The sequence below is a fragment of the Schistocerca gregaria genome, chromosome 4 (genome assembly GCF_023897955.1).
Source record: "Schistocerca gregaria isolate iqSchGreg1 chromosome 4, iqSchGreg1.2, whole genome shotgun sequence".
NCBI classification, from domain to species: Eukaryota; Metazoa; Arthropoda; class Insecta; order Orthoptera; family Acrididae; genus Schistocerca; species Schistocerca gregaria.
The window spans coordinates 565,158,593-565,179,553 of record NC_064923.1 but is presented as its reverse complement, the minus strand read 5'-3'; positions in this window follow the sequence as shown (position 1 = coordinate 565,179,553).

The window sequence follows — 20,961 nt, the reverse complement described above, 5'->3', positions numbered from 1 at the left end:
AGAGGTTTAGGATCCAGGTTTTAATCTGTAAGACATTTCCAGGGGCAGATGTTGACTCTGACCACAATCTATTGGTTATGAACTGTAGACTAAAACTGAAGAAACTGCAAAAAAGTGGGAAATTAAGGAGGTGAGACCTGGATAAACAGAAAGAACCAGAGGTTGTACAGAGTTTCAGGGAGAGCATAAGAGAACAACTGACAGGAATGGGGGAAAGAAATACAGTAGAAGAAGAATGGGTAGCTTTGAGGGCTGTAATAGTGAAGGCAGCAGAGGATCAAATAGGTAAAAAGACGAGGGCTAGTAGAAACCCTTGGGTAACAGAAGAAATATTGAATTTAATTGATGAAAGGAGAAAATATAAAAATGCAGCAAATGAAACAGGCAAAAAGGAATACAAACGTCTCAAAAATGAGATCGACAGGACATGCAAAATGGCTAAGCAGGGATGGCTAGAGGACAAATGTAAGGATATAGAAGCATATCTCACTAGGGGTAAGATAGATACTGCCTACAGGAAAATTAAAGAGACCTTTGGAGAAAAGAGAACCACTTGTATGAATATCAAGAGCTCAGCTGGAAACCCAGTTCTAAGCAAAGAAGGGAAAGCAGAAAGGTGGAAGGAGCATTAGAGGGTCTATAGAAGGGCGATGTACTTGAGGACACTATTATGGAAATGAAAGAGGATGTAGATGAAGATGAAATGGGAGATACGATACTGCGTGAAGAGTTTGACACAGCACTGAAAGACCTGAGTCGAAACAAGGCCCCGAGAGTAGACAACATTCCATTACAACTACTGATGGCCTTGGGAGGTCCAGTCCTGACAAAACTCTACCATCTGGTGAGCAAGATGTACGAGACAGGCAAAATACCCTCAGACTTCAAGAAGAACATAATAATTCCAATCCCAAAGAAAGTAGGTGTTGACAGATGTGAAAATTACCGAACTATCAGTTTAATAAGCCACAGCTGCAAAATACTAACGCGAATTCTTTACAGACCAATGGAAAAACTGGTTGAAGCTGACCTCGGGCAAGATCACTTAGGATTCCGTAGAAATGTGGGAACACGTGAGGAAATGCTGACCCTACGACTTATCTTAGAAGAAAGATTGAGAAAAGGCAAACCTACGTTTCTAGCATTTGTAGACTTAGAGAAAGCTTTTGACATTGTTGATTGGAATACTCTCTTTCAAATTCTGAAGTTGGCAGGGGTAAAGTACAGGGAGCGAAAGGCTATTTACAATTTGTACAGAAACCAGATGGCAGTCATAAGAGTCGAGGGGCATGAAAGGGAAGCAGTGGTTGGGAAAGGAGTGAGACAGAGTTGTAGCCTCTCCCCGATGTTATTCAATCTGTATATTGCGCAACCAGTAAAGGAAACAAAAGAAAAATTCGGAGTAGGTATTAAAATTCATGGACAAGGAGTAAAAACTTTGAGGTTCGCCGATGACATTGTAATTCTTTCAGAGACAGCAAAGGACCTGGAAGAGCAGTTGAACGCAATGGACAGTGTCTTGAAAGGAGGATATAAGATGAACATCAACAAAAGCAAAACGAGGATAATGGAATGTAGTCGAATTAAGTCGGGTGATGCTGAGGGAATTAGATTAGGAAATGAGACACTTAAAGTAGTAAATGAGTTTTTCTACTTGGGGAGCAAAATAACTGATAATGGTCGAAGTAGAGATGATATAAAATGTAGACTGGCAATGGCAAGGAAAGCGTTTCTGGAGAAGAGAAATTTGTTAACATCGAGTATAGATTTAAATGCTAGGAAGTTGTTTCGGAAAGTATTTGTATGGAGTGTAGCCATGTATGGAAGTGAAACATGGATGATAAATAGTTTGCACAAGAAGGGAATAGAAGCTTTCTAAATGTGGTGCTACAGAAGAATACTGAAGATTAGAAAGGTAGATCACATAACTAATGATGGAGTATTGAATAGAATTGGGGAGAAGAGGAGTTTGTGGCATAACTTGACTAGAAGGAGGGATCGGTTGCTAGGACACGTTCTGAGACATCGAGGGATCATCAATTTAGTATTGGAGGGCAGCGTGGAGGGTAAAAATCGCAGAGAGAGACCAAGGGATGAATACACTAAGCAGATTCAGAAGGTACTGGGAGATGAATAAGCTTGCACAGGATAGAGTAGCACGGAGAGCTGCATCAAACCAGTCTCAGGACTGAAGATCACAACAACAATGAAACCCCAGGGGAGTCAGCGGAGGAATTAGTTGCAAGGATCGCGACAAATCTTTCGCTAAGATATGTCAATGGAGGTTTTTGTATCCTTCGCGCATCGATATTTTTATAGAACCCGGAATTTCTAATAACCTTTACTTGCCGTCATTTCTGCGTTCTTTTTTGAAACGAGAGTGCTACAATCTCTGCTTTCTCAGCATTTCCGAATTTTGTTATTATACTATGGCCCACATACTCGACATGTTGTTCTCCACAGCGCGATTTACATTCATGTTAATCTTTGCCCATAATTACTCTACACCCACCGTACTGGAACCAAATGAATCCCATTCCCTGTCTATGTAGGATGCTAGAAACTTTTTGTCTCCTCTTTTGACCATAAGAACTTTCATAGTTTCCTTGATACATTAATTAACTGTGATGGCATCATGACCATTAATTCTTTTTTCTATGCTGATGTTGTCGATAACGTTAGCCTGTTTATAGCAATGAGGTCTAAGATATGTCCATGTCGTACGATTTATCGAACTAGCTGCTCAAGACAGTTTATGCAAAATGTTTTCGGAGCTACTTCAGAAGACTGTTTGTCGGTACCAACTGCGATGAATCCATAGACATCCCAGTCTGTATACGCTAGGTTAAAGTTGCCTTCAGTTAATTTCGAATGATCGGGGTACTCCCGCACTACTGTGCGTGGACTTTCTTTGAGTGACAGCTGTTACGGAAAAACAAGATGGCTAGTGAAAACATCAGATGATTAACTTGAGTATAGTTAAGCTGGTCACTCGCGTCCAGATAACTTCGTAGTCAGACTCAAACACAATACTTTCGTCGGCTGCAATGAAATCCTACGGCGTCTAACCTGTCTGTTTAATATATAAGTACGGCCCATGCCTCGTATTATGTTTCGGAGCTTTCTACTTAGCCCTAGTTACGAGTATTAAAAATTTGATATACAAGTATGTTCCATGCCTCGTTATATGTTTCGGAGATTTGTACTTCGAATTTCATTCAGCTCTAATTCCGAGTATAATTTGAACACGACAGCTTTTTTGGAGAGCGCTAAATTCGGAACGTTGTCAGGAATTATTCTGCAATTTACTGTTAAAATCTTGTGACCATTACAATACAACACAAAAAGGTGCTCAATATAAAACATCGTGTGTTCATTGTCGAGGGTTATGCAAAGCACAATTTATGGAAAAAGACTGCAGAACTCTTACGTAAGAATTTAAGACACACCAGCCCAGTTACTAGTCGCATTATGGTTAGCATGGCAGACTGCGAAGGACTTCCTGGTGGGCCTCTCCAGTTAGTCTTACAAACAGGTTCCAGGTGCTATCTGTGTCTGACAATGTCCCTCAGCCAGATGCAGTCCCTTATCCTGTTTCAGAGGAAATCTCTCAGCCTGTAAGCTCCGGACACAGAGGGTGGGATTATAGGTAGGATTATAGGTAGTTGGCAGCTCTAATGGGCCGGCCGCTGTGTCCGAGCGGTTCTAGGCGCTTCAATCCGAAACCGCGCTGCTGCTACGGTCGCAGGTTCGAATTCTGCCTGGGGCATGGATGTGTATGTTGTTCTTAGGTTAGTTAGGTTTAAGTAGTTCTAAGTCTAGGGGACTGATGATCTCAGATGTTAAGTCCCATAGTGCTTAGAGCCATTTGAACCATTTTTTGAGCTCCAATGTTGGGCGCGTCATGGGCCCACTAGAGACATGACTGCCGAGGGGCAGTAAACCAGTTTGCACTCTGCGTGCATACAGGGTGGAGTCATTCCAGATGTGGAACATGACCTTACGGTGCCATGAAGGGATCGGGATGCAGCCAGCTGCACATGGTGGCTCACGTCGGTGCCAATGATGTGTGTCGCTTTGAGTTGGAAAAGATTATCTCTGGTTTCGAGCAGCTACCTGAAGAGATCGCGCTCCTGAGATGAAGCGGAGTTCACCATTTGCACTACAGTCGACAGCACCGATTGCGGTCCTCTGATACAGAAATGAGTGGAGGATATGATTCAGAGACTCAGACGGTTCGGCTGCAGATTCTTCGACTTGTGCCGTAGAATGGGGAGGCTTCGGTTTCCGCTAAATAGGGCAGGATTCAATACATGCAGGAGGCGGCTACACTGATGTGTGACGTGGACTGGACAGTATTTTTTAGGTTAGAGGGTCTCAGGGAAACACAAAAGAGGGCTGTAGTCTGAAAGGGTGCAGGTCAAATACAGGTAGAACATAAATCTAGGAACCATTGGTATAACAGTTGCAAATTGTCAGAGCTGTGTTGGGAAAGTACCAGAGATCAAATGGCTCTGAGCACTATGAGTACCAAAGCTCCAAGTGCCAATAGAAAGCACTGATGCTCAAATCGTTATAGGCACTAAAAGCTGGCTTAAGTCGAAAATAAGTTCAGTCGAAATTTTTGCGATCGACCAAACGATGTAACAGTAACAAACACGCCACCGCCAACTGGTTTTGGTGTTCGGAAAAGTTACAGCAAATACAGTTGGCGGTGGCGTGTTTGTCACTGTTACAAGTAATTTATCGTGTAGAGAAATTGAATAGATAGTTCCTGTAAGTTAGTATGGTTAGAGGTCATTCGTGGCAACCGGAATAAAATAAGAATTTGATCCTTTTACCGAGCTCCCAACTCAGATGTTACAATTGCTGAAAGATTCAAAGAAAACTTGAGTTTTATTTCAAACACGTACCCAACTCATACAGTTATAGTTGGTGGTGACTTTAGTTTACCCTCGATACGTTGTGAAAATACAGGATTAAATTCGGAGGCACACATAAAACATCTTCCGAAATTGTGCTAAACGTGTTGTCTGAAAATTATTTAAAGCAATTAGTTTATGAGTCCACCCGAATAGTAAACGGTTGTGAAAACACACTTGATCTCCTAGCAACAAAGAATCCTGAGCTACTAACGAGCTTGAAAACGCCTGGTTGATTGATTTGGGGGGAGGGGACCAAACAGCGAGGTCATCTGTCCCATCGGATTAGGGAAATATGTAGAAGGAAGTCGGCCGTGCCCTTTCAAAGGAACCATCACGGAATTTGCCTGAAGCGATTTAGGGAAATCACTTTGTCCACTAATACAGGGATTAGTGAACACAGGGTTGTCTTTATGAGGCTGAATACCGTAACTGACAAATCCACCAAAACTAAAATAAAAATATGTCTATTCAGAGATGCAGATAATAATGCGCTTGACGCCTTCCTGAGAGACAACCTCCATTCCTACCAAATGAAAACGTAAGCTTAGACCAAATGTGACTAGAATTCAAAGATACAGTATCGACAGCAATTTAAGGATTCATACCAGGTAAATTAACAAGCGCTGCAGCTGATCCCCCATAATACGCAAAACAGGTCAGAACACTGTTGCAAATATAGCGAAAGAAGCATGCCAAATTTAAACGAACGCAAAATCCCAAAAATTGGCGATCTCTTACAGAAGCTCAAAATTTAGAGCGGACTTCAGTGTGAGATGCTTGTAATAGTTTACACAAAGAAATTTCGTTTCGAAACCTGGCAGAAAATGCTAAGAGACGTAGTCGTACATAAAATATGCTAGCGGAAAAACACAGTCAATGCTATCTACATCTACATCGATACTCTGCAGTCCACCTTACGGCGCTTGGTGGAGGGTACCCCGTACCACTACTAGCGATTTTCTTCTCAATAACGGTAGAAATACTATCGAGGACAGTGCCGCTAAAGCAGAGTTACTACACACATCGATAAGAAATTCCTCCACCAAATAAAATGAAATAAATATTCCAGAATTCGAATCAAGAATAGTTTCGAATATGAGCAACTTAGAAGTAGATATCCTCGGAGTAGTGAAGCAATTTAAATCACTTAAGCAAGTCTTTCGGTCCAGACTGTATACCAACTAGGTTCCTTTCAAACTATGCCAATGCAGTAGCTCCTTACTTAATAATCACATACAACTGCTCTCTCGATGAAAGATCAGTACCCAAAAACTAGAAAGTTACACAGGTCGCACCAATATTAAAGAAAGACGATAGGGGCAATTCACTAAATTACAGTTCCATATCATTAACGTCGATGTGCAGCAGGATTTTTGAATGTGTATTGTGTTTGAACAGTATGAACTACATGGAAATGAAATGGTCGTTTGTCATTTATTGGCCGGGATATCCCCTTCGGGGTTCGACCGCCATATTGCAAATCTTTTTAGCTGACGCCACTTCGGCGACTTGCGTGTCAACTATGATGAAAGACAAACAACACCCAGTCCCCTGCCGGGAATCGAACCCGGGCCCCCTTGCGTGGTAGGCGGTAACGCTACCGCTGCACTACGGAGGCGGACAATTAGATGGAAGAAAACGGTCTATTGACACATAGTCAACACGGATTTAGGAAACATCGTTCTTGTGAAACACAACTAGCTCTTTATTCACACGAAGTGTTGAGTGCTATCGCCAAGGGATTTCAAACTGATTCCGTATTTCTAGATTTCCAGAAGACTTTTGACACCGTACCTCACAAGCAGCTTCTAATCAAATGTGATTATGGAATGTCGTCTCAGTTATGCGACTGGATTCGTGATTTCCTACCAGAGAGGTCACAGTTCGTAATAATTGACGGAAACTCAGCGAGTAAAAACTGTAAAGTCACCAGAAGATCAAAACCAATTGCAAAACGGTTTACATAAGATATCTGTATGGTGCGAAAATTGGCAATTGACCCTAAATAATTAAAAGTGGGAGACCATCCACATGAGTGCTAAAAGCAATCCGTTTAACTTCCATTACACGATAAATGAACGAAAAAGTTAAACTGGAAAGAACCCAAAGAAAACAGGAGGAAGGGGAGCCAAAGACTGCGTTTTATTGGCAGAACGCTTAGAAGATACAACATATCTATCTGCTTACACTAGCTTGTCCGTCCTCTTTAGGAATACTACAGCACCTTACCAGATAGCATTAACGGAGTACATTGAAAAAGTTCAAATAAGGGCAGCACGTTTTGTATTATCGAGAAATATAGGAGAGAGTGTCACCGACAAGATACGGGATTTGGGGTGGGATCTTCTCACAAAATTTCAATCACTAACTTTCTCCTCCGAATGCGAAAATATTTTCTTGATACCGACCTACATAGGGAGAAACTATCATCATAATAAAATAAGGGAAAACAGAGCTCTCGAAGAAAGACATAGATGTTTATTTTTTCCATGCGCTGGAAGAATAGAGAATTAGCCTGAAGATCGTTCGATGAACCCCCTGGTGGACACTTAAGTGTGATTTGCACCGTAGCTATGTAGATGTAGGATGCATTTTTGTAAGACGTCTGTAATGCAAAACTTAGTGGCAAAATGGCCCGTACTTGCTTTGTAGCTAACAAAAACCGTAACTCTCTGAACAGAGTACGAGCACCAGAAAACATTGCTCGAGAGAAGGAAAGCCTGGAAAAAACTCTGAGGGAATCTTGACGCTGTTTATATGCACAAGTGTGAATTAAGAGATCGTCGTGTTGAAACTTTATCAAAAAGACTTGCATTTGCATCCTTACAGTTCTACTGTTGTGCAAGAGTTAAAGCGTCCAAACGAACTTCCTCGTGTTGAGTTCTGCCGTTAGTTTCTGAGTGAAACTTTGGGGTCCTCCGTCTCTCATTTCTTCAGATGAAGCCTGCTTCAGCCTGCCAGGTTATGTGACCTCACAGAACATGAGCCATTATGGATCAATAAATCCCCACCAGTACTCTGAAGAACTGTTGCGCACTCTCAAATGTAGTGTTTGGTGCGCAATGTCTGTTGTTCGCCGCTTAACACGATTCTTTCTACTAACTGTTAATGCTAAACCATATGACACCCCCTGAAACAGCTCATTACTACTGAATATTAATCTTACATGTATGTACAAACACAACGTGATTGGAACTGGTTTTGCCTAGACGTTACCCGAATTTACGAAGCACAATCTCTGTTTCAACAAATATTAATGAATTATGTAGTAGTTAGTACATTTCTTTATAAAGTTCTCCCTTCTCCTGTGAATGAAAACACGACACTAATGTAATAGTCTGCAAAATTTGAAACGGCTTTTCGGCTGTTACGCCATCATCAAATGTGAGCTGCATCTGTGGTAACTGTCAGTTACATTCTTTTGTGACCACTGTTTTTATGCCACGTCGTACGCCTCCGAGTGGTACAGAATTACCTTGTTAGCACGTTCGACTCTCTCTTTTGATTCACCAAGAAATTGGGCAAAATCTTTCACAGTGCGGTAGTGGGCATGTCCGAAAACAATAGCTTCTTTCTGACATTCTGTCAAGTTTCTACATCAACCTATCAGACTGCACTGATAGCGTAGCCCCAACAGGTATACAGGGTGTTACAAAAAGGTACGGCCAAACTTTCAGGAAACATTCCTCACACACAAATAAAGAAAATATGTTATGTGGACATATGTCCGGAAACGATTACTTTCCATGTTAGAGCTCATTTTATTACTTCTCTTCAAATCACATTAATCATGGAATGGAAACACACAGCAACAGAACGTACCAGAGTGACTTCAAACACTTTGTTACAGGAAATGTTCAAAATGTCCTCCGTTAGTGAGGATACATGCATCCACCCTCCGTCGCATGGAATCCCTGATGCGCTGATGCAGTCCTGAAGAATGGCGTATTGTATCACAGCCGTCCACAATACGAGCACGAAGATTCTCTACATTTGGTACCCGGGTTGCGTAGACAAGAGCTTTCAAATGCCCCCATAAATGAAAGTCAAGAGGGTTGAGGTCAGAAGAGCGTGGAGGCCATGGAATTGGTCCGCCTCTACCAATCCATCGGTCACCGAATCTGTTGTTGAGAAGCGCACGAACACTTCGACTGAAATGTGCAGGAGCTGCATCACGCATGAACCACATGTTGTATCGTACTTGTAAAGGCACATATTCTAGCAGCACAGGTAGAGTATCAGGTATGAAATTATGATACCGTGCTGTATTGAGCGTAGGTGGACGAAACTAATATGAGCTCTAACATGGAAATTAAGCGTTTCCGGACACATGTCCACATAACATATTTTCTTTATTTGTGTGTGAGGAATGTTTCCTGAAAGTTTGGCCGTACCTTTTTGTAACACCCTGTATATACAATACTTCATTGCAGCGTCTTATTTTAGCGACCATATGACCAAAAAATGGTTCAAATGGCTCTGAGCACTATGGGACTTAACATCTGTGGTCATCAGTCCCCTAGAACTTAGAACTACTTAAACCTAACTACATCACACACATCCATGCCCGAGGCAGGATTCGAACCTGCGACCGTAGCAGTCGCGCGTTTCCGGACTGAGCGCCTTAACCGCGAGACCACCGCGGCCGGCCGACCATATGACCATCTGATACTAATGCTACACCAGCTACACTGCTCCAAAGAGACCACTGTGCTCTTTCAAGGGGTGACTAACATTTCATCTGGTGAGCTTCATAAGGCGTGTTGTTGTTGTTGTTGTTGTGGTCTTCAGTCTAGAGACAGGTTTGATGCAGCTCTCCAGGCTACTCTATACTGTGCAAGCTTCTTCATCTCCGAGTAACTACTGCAACCTACGTCCTTCTGAATCCGCTTAGTGTATTCGTCTCTTGGTCTCCCTTTAATATTTTTACACTTCTCGCTTCTCTCGAATACTAAATTGATCCCTTGATTCCTCAGAACGTGTCCTACCAACATATCCCTTCTTTTAATCAGGTTGTGCCACAAATTCCACTCCACCCCAATTCTATTCAGTACCTGAATGATCTAACCATCTGATCTTCAGCATTTGTCAGTAGCACCACATATCGAAACATTCTATTCTCTTCTTGTCTAAACTATTTATCGTCAATGTTTCGCTTTCAAACATGGCTACACTCCATACAAACACTTTCAGAAAAGACTTCCTGACACTTAAGTCATTAATTGATGTTAACAAATTGCTCTTCTTCAGAAACGCTTTCCTTGCCAGAGCCAGTCTACATTTTATATCCTCTCGACTTCGACCATCATCAGTTATGTTGCTCCCCAGATAGCAAAACTCATTTACTACTTTAAGTGTCTCATTTCCTAATCTAAATCCCTCAGCATCATCTGATTTAATTCGACTATATTCCATTATCCTCGTTCTGCTTTTTTTTATGTTCATCTTACGAGGGTTGGAACTTAAATAGTGGCAACTACTTATTCACAACCGATACAAAAGAGTTACATGTTTGCATCTGTTACTGTCCTGCAAATTAGTCACCAGCATTGTGTAGAATCCGTTGCTAGCGATGTGGAAGGCGTAGTATACCGTTAGCAGAGCGTGTTCTGTTGATGGTGCCAATGGAGCGGTCTAAAGTTATGGTGATTCTCGTGTACGACTGTGATGGCGTTATCCTAACGCATTACGTTCCTCCACGGCAGACCGTCAATGCACAGTATTACTGTTCGTTTTTGGAGCATCACCTGCGACCAGCTTTGCGAAAGAAGCGGCGATACTTCCTGCGTAACGACGATGCGCGGGCGCACTCAGCGGATGCTGCGGCTGCTCTTTTCGGTCGATGGGACTGGGAAGTACTGTACCATCAGCCATACTCCCCGGACTTAAGTCCTTGTGACTTTAATTTGATTCCGAAGATGAAGGAACCACTTCGTGGCATTGGCTTCAGAACTGTTCCAGAGATTTGACAGGCAGTAGACCGTTCCATTCGCACCATCAACAGAACAGGCTCTGCTAACGGTATACTACGGCTTCCACATCGCTGGTAACGGGTTCTACACAGCGCTGGTGACTACTTTGAAGGACAGTAACAGATGCAAACATGTAATCCTTTTGTATCGGCTGTGAATATAGTTGCCATTATTTTAAGTTCCAATCCTCGTATATCCTCCTTTGAAAACACTGTCCATTCCGTTCAACTGCTCTTCCAGGTCCTTTGCTGTCTCTGATAGAATTACAATGTCATCGTCAAACCTCAAAGTTTTTCTTCCCTATGGATTTTAAATCCTACTCCAAATTTTTCTTTTGTTTCCTTTACTGCTTACTCATTATACAGATTAAATAACATCGGGGGTGGGCTACAACCCTGTCTCACTCCCTTTTCAATTACTGCTTCTCTTTTGTGTTCCTCTACTCTTATAATTGCCATCTGTTTTCTGTACAAATTGTAAATAGCCTTTCGATCCCTGTTTTTTACCCCCACCACCTTCAGAAATTGAAAGAGTTGGTATAACTTCGCGTGTTCCAACATTTCTACGGAATCCAAACTGATCTTCCTCGAGGTTGGCTTTTCACACCTGCTTTCTTTGGGATTGGAATTATTATATTCTTCTTGAAGTCTGAGGGCATTTCACCTGTCTCATACATCTTGTTCGCCAGATGGTAGAGTTTTGTCATGGCTGACTCTCCCAAGCCTATCAGCACTCTACTCATGAGGCCTTGTTACGACTTAGGTCTTTCAGTGTTCTGTCAAATTCTTCACACAGTATCATATTTCCCCTTTCGTCTTCATCTACGTCCTCTTCCATTTCCATAATATTGTCCTCAAGTGCATCGTCCTTGTATTGATCCTCTGTATACTCCTTCCACCTTTCTGCCTTCCCTTTTTTGCTTACGAGTGGTTTTCCATCTGCGCTCTTGATATTCATACAGGCGGTTCTCTTTTCTCCAAAGGTCTCTTTAATTTTCCTGTAGATAGTATCTATCTTACCCCTAGTGATATATGCCTCTGTATCCTTACATTTGCCCTCCAGCCATCCTTACTTAGTCTTTTGCACTTCCTGTCGATCTCATTTTTGAGACTTTTGTATTTCTTTTTGCCTGCTACATTAGATGCATTTTTATATTTTCTCCTTTCATCAGTTACATTCAATATCTCTTCTGTTACCCAAGTACTTCTACTAGCCCTCGTCTTTTTACCTACTTGATCTTCTGCTGCCTTCACTATTTCATCTGTTATCCATTCTTCTTCTACTGTATTTCTTTCCCCTGTATTTGTCAATCGTTCCGTTATGCTCTCTCTTAAACTCTCATAAGGTATGAAGTACAATTATGTGTAATAGAAATACATAGAAAATAAATGGAAATCGTCAAGATTAGAAGAGTACGGTAACAATGACCAGAATTATTGTATTACACCATAAAAACAATGATATAATGTTGGTCTACAACAGCACTGAAACCTTACTGTTATTTGCTATGAAACTGTGTTGTGCTTTCCAACAAAGAAACAAGCAGACACAGATGTGAAAGTGTGTGTTCTACAGAAATAATTATTGTGAGCCACTCAGAGTCTCTTATACTTGGATTTCAACAAACATTATTTCATGGTGTGGTCACAGAAAAACGGCCGATCCCACGCTATACTCTACTGAGGGCTACATCTGGTTTTCAGATTTTATCTTTCCGAAAAGGACTTCTGCTAGCGTCCCACACAAAGTAGTTTTATGGAACACATGCCCTTCATCTCTATACGCCACCTCCCCCCTACCCCATCCTCCTTACCCCTGAGGCGCCTACTATGTGGAGACGGGACATTATGAATTCCCTGTCCTTTATCTACTCGGTAGGGTTGCGTGCAGCACTGAACAAATCTATGACTCTCTGAACCTTGTAAGTTAACTCCCATGTTCCGAGTCAGCTAGAAAGAAGTTCCAAGGCTACAGAACATAACGGGTCCTCCTCATCATAATATAGGTGGAGGAAAAGAAGAAGTAATTACCTGAGAAATCGTTGGCAGTAGTGAATATTATCTGCAGCTATCATGCAGTGTTAAAGAATCGACTATACTGGCTATTGGGATGTGCATATTACATTATAAAATAGATTGCGTGACAGTTTGGATATAAATTGCCGTGTAACATCGTTATAGGAAAATTGTGAGACTGAGTTAAAAAGAAAATTGGTAATGAGAGAATATACAGCACACCAAAAGATAAACAAAACGAAAGGCATGCAGCCCACCAACCTGTTGCAATCGTCTGATATCAAGAATCACACGGGTAACCATAAACAAGAACTAATTATCTGCGTGCTACGAAGCCACTTGTACAAGTCTCTGAGTGACTGCAATAAAACAACAGCGTGGCAAATTGGAGTTTCAGCCAGTTTTACCAGCCTGTCAACACCTCAATATATTTTAATATTCAAACTTTAATTGTTGTGGTACTGAGCATAGCGACACCATTGTTTGTTGTTACACATATGGGACTGGAAAAGCCACAGAATGCGAGTCACTTCCGTAAGAGGTATGTTCTCATTTCTGGATCTCAAGAGACAGCAAAAGATAGGGACGACAACCTAATGGAAGCTAGGTAAACGTCAATAAAATAATAAATTCAGGAGCTCCATGGATGAGAACAGCTGAAGATAGCAAGGCGTGGAATAGCCTGGAGGAGGCCTATCCGTGCTCCTGTCCATACCAGTGATGGTGTTGCTCACTGAATGCTTTCTCTTACAACAAATCATTTCAGATATATACACAGTGAAAATGATATACATGATAACACTAGAGTTAAACCAGAAGTATACTTAAAGAACAGGCGTTAAAGTTTTGCTTAACTGGCGTGTTCTGTAGAATTACTCCCATATGTAAGGTAATCAAATGCAAGAATGCTTAGATGACAAGATGTCTGAAAGAGATGTGAAAGAAAGTGACGAACTTTCTTCATTCAGTTAATGAGTATAAACTGCATAATGAAAATCTGTTTGCAAGGTTAAGCCCCAGAAGGGAATGTAGTGTGTGGTTTCCGACAGCACAAGCGCAAAATATGCAAACTTAAGTATTTCTATATGGATGACTACGCAATTAATACTAAATGAATGCTACAAGTATCTCCGTTTAGTTAATGATATTTTATAAGTCAAATCGTAGTGTCGCGTCTGTTCAAATTTCGTGATATTACTTCTCAATCCAGTAGGACACTTAAGATCGTGAGATTATCTGCTGATTATGACATCACGCGGCGGCGAGATTTTGTTCCCCAGGCAGCTCATAATCGACGGTAAAGTTTAAAGTTGGGCACATACAACCAATTTTTAATCTAACAATTGTTTAGTTCTGCGTGAAATGGTAGTGAGACACTGTGCAGGTGTCCGTACAGGCAGGGCCATAGTTACTACCTAGAAATAATCTCCATCGACTGGACCGGGACCGAAATAATCTCCATCGATTGGACTGTGACTAAGCAATTGTACATACATTGGCCGACAGCCATATTTACATGGCACCGTACTGCCGGGCACTTACACAAATCCACTGTCTATGATCCGCCCGTCAAAACGGAAGGCTAAATTTCTTGTTATGGCTGTCAAAATGGAGGAAATTATCATCAACCACAAGCAATTTTTTTATTCGGAATGCAGAAAATAATTTATGTGACAAATTTTAGTTCCTCACCAGGAAGTTTTACATATCTAGTTGCTTTGTCGTAGTTTTGAATGCGCTTATTAATTAAACTAATAAAAAATTAAAAATGATTGCAAATATGTTCCATGTACCCTAAAATAACATTTGTTTTTGCTTCTGGCAGTGGGGAGACATTCCATCAATACCTGCTAGGACGTTGTACTTGTGGACCAGTTACTGACGGTATTTCATTAAAACTCTAGATATTTCTTCATATTCAGATTTAGCATATAGAACTTACCATTTAATAATCTGTTACGTAATGGGAGGCAAACAGTATCTCTTCCTCTTTTTCAAGCAAAATAAAGACTAATGCTTTTACTGTTATCCGTTCGGCAGCGAATAACTTGGGTATGGATTGCTCACATCAACGTCGTTTGTGATGCCACTGCCGCTGCTGAATGACTGCGTATTAAGTCTTGTTCAAATGTGTGTGAAATCTTATGGGACTTAACTGCTAAGGTCATCAGTCCCTAAGCTACACACTACTTAACCTAAATTATCCTAAGGACAAACAAATACACCCATGCCCGAGGGAGGACTCGAACCTCCGCCGGGAACAGCCGTACAGTCCATGACTGTAGCGCGTGAGACCGCTCGGCTAATCCCGCGCGTGACTAACTCTTACAACTTAGCAATTTAGCTAAGCGAAACTAGCAGACTCATCGATTCCGACTGAGTAGTTTAGTGGAAAGAACACTCGGGTGTATTAAACTATCCTTTTTTGTCAATGAACAACAGTTACACTATATTTGCCTCTAATTTTTATTTATCTCGAAGATAGGAATGTGAGTTATTATTATTAATATGGGAGTGGAACTTATTGTGCATGATGAATGCGTAAGTATCACGTGCAGTGCAATGCGCGTACAGTTGCGCAGCTAATGGTTAACAGCAAGATTTAATCGTTAGTAGAGAAATTTAGAAAAAAAACTCCAAAGATGCAGGCTCTAAAGCGCTGACAAATAGTACCATATCATACAATTCATTTCATTTATCAGAAAAGGGAGTAATATATGACTTAGTGAATCTCAGAAAACCAATAATTACGTGGAACAGTCTGACCATTTTATTTGACGTAATCTTCAGCCAACAACAGATATTAGCACGTCAGCATTAATCGTGCAGATACATCGACTAATTTGGAATAAAATGGCTTCCTTCATGCAATACGTCTATCTCCATCTAAAGACAAAGTCAGACAGATAGTCAACGTCTTCCTTTTTTGGTAAGAAATTGTGGAACCGTTTAAGTGTAGCAGCGATAAGAATACGTATATAGCGCGTTTTACTGCAACCGCTCAGACAGCAACTTCTCTGACTAACACACAAGGCAAAACTTTTTCCAGTTCATTCTGTAGTCGGTGCAGCAACCAGTATGTGTGATATGAAGAAACAGGGAATCTTCCTTGCAGAGTTAAAGGTTTTAATTGTTTCCCCAATTGAGCGTTTCACCTTTATTTAAGCACCTTCAGATTGGCTGATATTTGCTAGCGACAAGTACATGGGATATCGTGCATAAAATATCCGAGAAGGTAAATGCCCCTTGTCAAAGCTTTGAAAACACTGGAATGAGATTTTCACTCTGCAGCGGAGTGTGCGCTGATATGAAACTTCCTGGCAGATTAAAACTGTGTGCCCGACCGAGACTCGAACTCGGGACCTTTGCCTTTCCCGGGCAAGTGCTCTACCATCTGAGCTACCGAAGCATGACTCACGCCCGGTAGTCACAGCTTTACTTCTGCCAGCACCTCGTCTTCTACCTTCCAATCTTTACAGAAGCTCTCCTGCGAACCTTGCAGAACTAGCACTCCTGAAAGAAAGGATATAGCGGAGATATGGCTTAGCCACAGCCTGGGGGATGTTTCCAGAATGAGATTTTAACTCTGCAGCGGAGTGTGCGCTGATATGAAACTTGCTGGCAGATTAAAACTTTGTGCGCGACCGAGGCTCTAACGCGGGACCTTTGCCTTTCGCGGGCAAGTGCTCTACCATCTTAGTTCGTTATTGATCCATTCACTCAGTTTTTTTTATTACAGAGGGCAGCTAACCCTCTGACCGAACACGCTGAGCTACCGTGCCGGCATAAAATCTCATTTTGTTCACTTGTGTTCGTTTCATCTGCTCGGGGCGGACGTCGTAAGACATCCGATTAAGTTCGTAGTTGATCGATTAACTCAGTTTTTTTATTACAGAGGGAAGCTAACACTCTGACCGAACACGCTGAGCTACCGTGCCGGCTAAACCATCTGAGCTACCGAAACACAACTCACGCCGGTACTCACAGCTTTACTTCTGCCAGTACCTCGTCTCCTACCTTCCAAACTTTACAGAAGCTCTTCTTCGAACCTTGCAGAACTAGTACACAGTTTTAATCTGCCAGGAAGTTTCATATCGGCGCACACTCCGCTGCAGAGTGAAAATCTCATTCTGGAAACATCCCCCAGGCTGTGGCTAAGCTATGTCTCCGCTATATCCTTTCTTTCAGGAGTGCTAGTTCTGCGAGATTCGCAGAAGAGCTTCTGTAAAGTTTGGAAGGTAGGAGACGAGGTACTGGCAGAAGTAAAGCTGTGAGTAGCGGGGCTGAGTCGTGCTTCGGTAGCTCAGATGGTAGAGCACTTGCCCGCGAAAGGCAAAGGTCCCGAGTTCGAGTCTCCGTCGGGCACACAGTTTTGATCTGCCAGGAAGTTTCTTTGAAAACACTGTCCTTATTACGGCACGTGGGGCAGGGGCATTTACCTGGTGGGATATTTTATGCACGGTATCCCATATACCCATCGCTACCAAATGTCAACAAATCCGAAGATGCATAAATGTAGGTTCTAAACATTCATAGTGGTGTCTGATTGTACTATATCGTGTCTCCCTACCACTTTCGCGCAACGACGCTCTGAGCGTGATTTTTAGGGAATTAACTAGTTTGAACCTGGGACCTGTTGCTGGTAAGGAGACGCCAGACCACACATGACATGTAGAATTCAGAAGAGTTCAGTGAGACTAGCGATGATATAACCAAATACTAAATGATCTCAGCGTCAGCTCCACTGCACTCCCTGTAAAAGAATCTTAACATTAACTAAATTTAGAGGAAAGGGTTCAAGGCTTTCCTATTTTTAGTTAGCTGGTAAAATAACGTCGAAAAAGCAGTTAAGTTTACCATTGGAAATTTTATTCTACTCACAAAACATCGTTTATAAATTGCACAATTGATAAAAGGAAATGTTTTAATACAGGATGGTAAAAACCAACAGCGTTCAACAAAAATGTGAACGAATATTCCCTAAATGGGTTTCCAAGTTCTACAATCGATCGAAGGATGACCTATACCATATCACATCTATAATCTAGGTTTAATTTAAGTTTCACAAAAGAGAAAACTATCAAAATGGTCTACAGTGACCCTCAATTATCTTTAATTACTTATTTAACTTGTCGTAAATTACAGTGGCTGATGTGGCTTCTCAACAATTATAAAATAGAAAAATCATCGCGTTTCAGATTTTAACTTCAAGTGGCAAATGTGAACACCATGAGTTTTAATTAACGATCGACACTATTATTACGCAAAAGGGGGGTGTAACAGATGAGATTTCTGCAGTTCTGAGTGAAGCCTTATGCGCTCAAATATGCGGCATCGCGTGCGTTCATTACCTTGTCGGTGTTTAGGCAGCGTCAGGGCGACAGCGGCCGGCGCACCAGCCATCTAGCTCGCCGTCTCGGAACCAACTCTCTCTAACTTCTCCTTACTACAATTTACCGAAGTTAGTTTAAAAAACTATCTGGCTATGTTTTCATCTGACCAATCAGGGTCTCAATGTTAACCTTAAGCTCCGCCTACAAAAATTCTGTCTATCCAATGAGAAACGTTATACTTTTCGTGGTGGGGCAATGTTTTTAAAGTTTGAAACCTAACAGAGACGCTAAAAAGTCTCACGCTAAAACCTGCAGCTGGTGTGGTTCTTTTAGCGTTATCGTGAGATCTATACTGTTCTTCTGGAGGGCTCTATCTTTTAACATGGGCTGGAGGATTGTCCTAATGTAACAGACACGCGAAGAAGTCTCACGCTAAAACTTACGGGTGGTAGTGGCCCTTTTTGTGTTATCGTAAGATCTATACTGCTTTTCTGGAGGGCTCTAGCTTTTAACATGGGCTGGGGGTGGTCCTTGACATACCTGAGACGCGAAACAGTCTCACGCTAAAACGTGCGGGTGGTAGTTGTACAGGTAGGCTGGGCCGTCCGTTCTTTATCGTAGGGCCTTCTAGCTCAACACGGTTCTGCTCTCGGCTTCTGTCCTCGTTTCTCCCCTCGGAACTGCGTCTGCCTCACGGTGAGAAGGCCGACATGCATTTAGGCATTCTTGTGTTAGTCTGTGGTATTCCATTTGCTCACTCGTTACTCGTATTACTTTGGTTAATTTAATGTCACAATTTATTCGGAGCTATGTGACATACTAGTAGATTTGCTTATTATGTCAGGGTTTTCATGTAAGGTGTTGGATTTACCTGACACCTTACAAGGTGGAACGTGTCATTGGGGAAATAACAAAAAATTTTAACACTGCAACCAAGACCGTGTGTTTCCTCATAACACAACGTAGAATTATTTTGAGAAGCAGTACATTCCCTGCCCATTGCTGAAGCATCTACAGCGGCATCACTGATCCGCGGTTCTGTATTGTTTATAACAAATTAGCTTCCAGATTTTGGTGATCGCGCCAAAACCTTGAGGCGGCACATGCCTACAGGGTGAAAAGTATTTAAACCGACAAACTCTGGGAGGTTGTAGGGGACATCAAAACAAATATTTTTCCCTGATGTCATTTTTCCTATGAGGATTATTTAATCCGGTGGAGGCCGTATTACGCTCTTGAGTTGTTAGAGACCGTATTACGATCTTCAGTTGTTGGAGGGCAACTGCTGTCCACCAGTGTAGTAGTGCATTGTCTCTGATTACTAATGGAGCGATATACCTGGAGTGAGTACACTGATATGGTTGGTGCGTACTACGTAGCATACCACAACGGACGAACTGCACAGTGGGTTTATCAACAACAATATCCTAATCGCCGCATCCCGCATCATACGACCTTTCCTGCTGTGTACCAACGTCTGCGTGAGACCGGCTCATTTAGAAGATTACCTGGACAGGGGCGCCGTCGCACGGGAAGAACGCTGCAATTTGAGGAAGCTGTCTTGCAGCATGTGGAGCGGGATCCTTCAATCAGCACTCGTGCAATTGCACGTAACATGGGGACGAATCAGACGAATGTAAGAACAGTCCGTCTAGAGCAGCTGTTACGTCAATTTCACTTACAGCGTGTCCACAACCTGGAACCAGTTAATTATCCACCCAGGGCACAGTTTTCGCAGTGGTACCTGGAAGAGTGTGAAATGCATCCTACATTTCCATCCTCTGTGTTGTTTACCGATGAAGCAACGTTCTGGGGTGATGGAGTCTTCAACATGCACAATTCGCATGTTTGGAATGAGGATAACCTACATGCCACAGTTACTAGCGCTCATCAAGTGCGGTCTTCGTTATCGGTGTTGTGGGGACTGTTTAATTGGGCCGTATCTGCTACCTAGGCCATTAAATGGCAAGCATTATTACAATTTTCTCGCCAGAGCATTGTCAGAACTTCTGGAAGATGTCCCGCTCCCTACAGGACAACGCATGTGGTTCCAACATGACGGGGCGCCGGCACATTTCATTCGTCGTGTGCGTCGATTCCTGGACCGACGGTTCCCAGAAACGTGGATTGGCAGAGGTGGTCCTGTACCATGGCCTGCTCGATCCCCAGATATGACCTCTCTGGACTTTTTTTGTGTGGGAAGAGATGCGCAACCTTGTTTACGCAAGTCCTGTTGCATCAGAAGAGGATCTGGTTGCCCGGATAGTAGCAGCAGCAGCAGCAGGAACAATTCAGGATACTCCTGGGGTTTTTGCCTGTGTCAGAAAGAACGTGATCCGACGATGTAACCTTTGTTTACGTGTCAATGGAGGCATTTTTGGAAATAAGCTGTAATTGAAATTGGGTTGTGTTAATGCGTTGTCTCTTGGTCATAAAAAAATGGAAAATTGTTTGTTGGTTTAAATAATTTGCCGCCAGAGAACTCTTCCTCTACCGGTTTAAATACTCCTCATAGGAAAAAAATGACATTAGAGAAAAAATTTTGTTTTGATGTCCTCAACAACCTCCCAGGGTTTGTCGGTTTAAATACTTTTCACCCTGTAGAAACCAGAAAGAAGCACACAGCGTAACACACAACGACGTCCAGATTGGCCGGTGTTCTGCTGTATGTGGTTTTAAGATGCTGCGCGCTATCCACTTTCCGGCCACGTGGCTT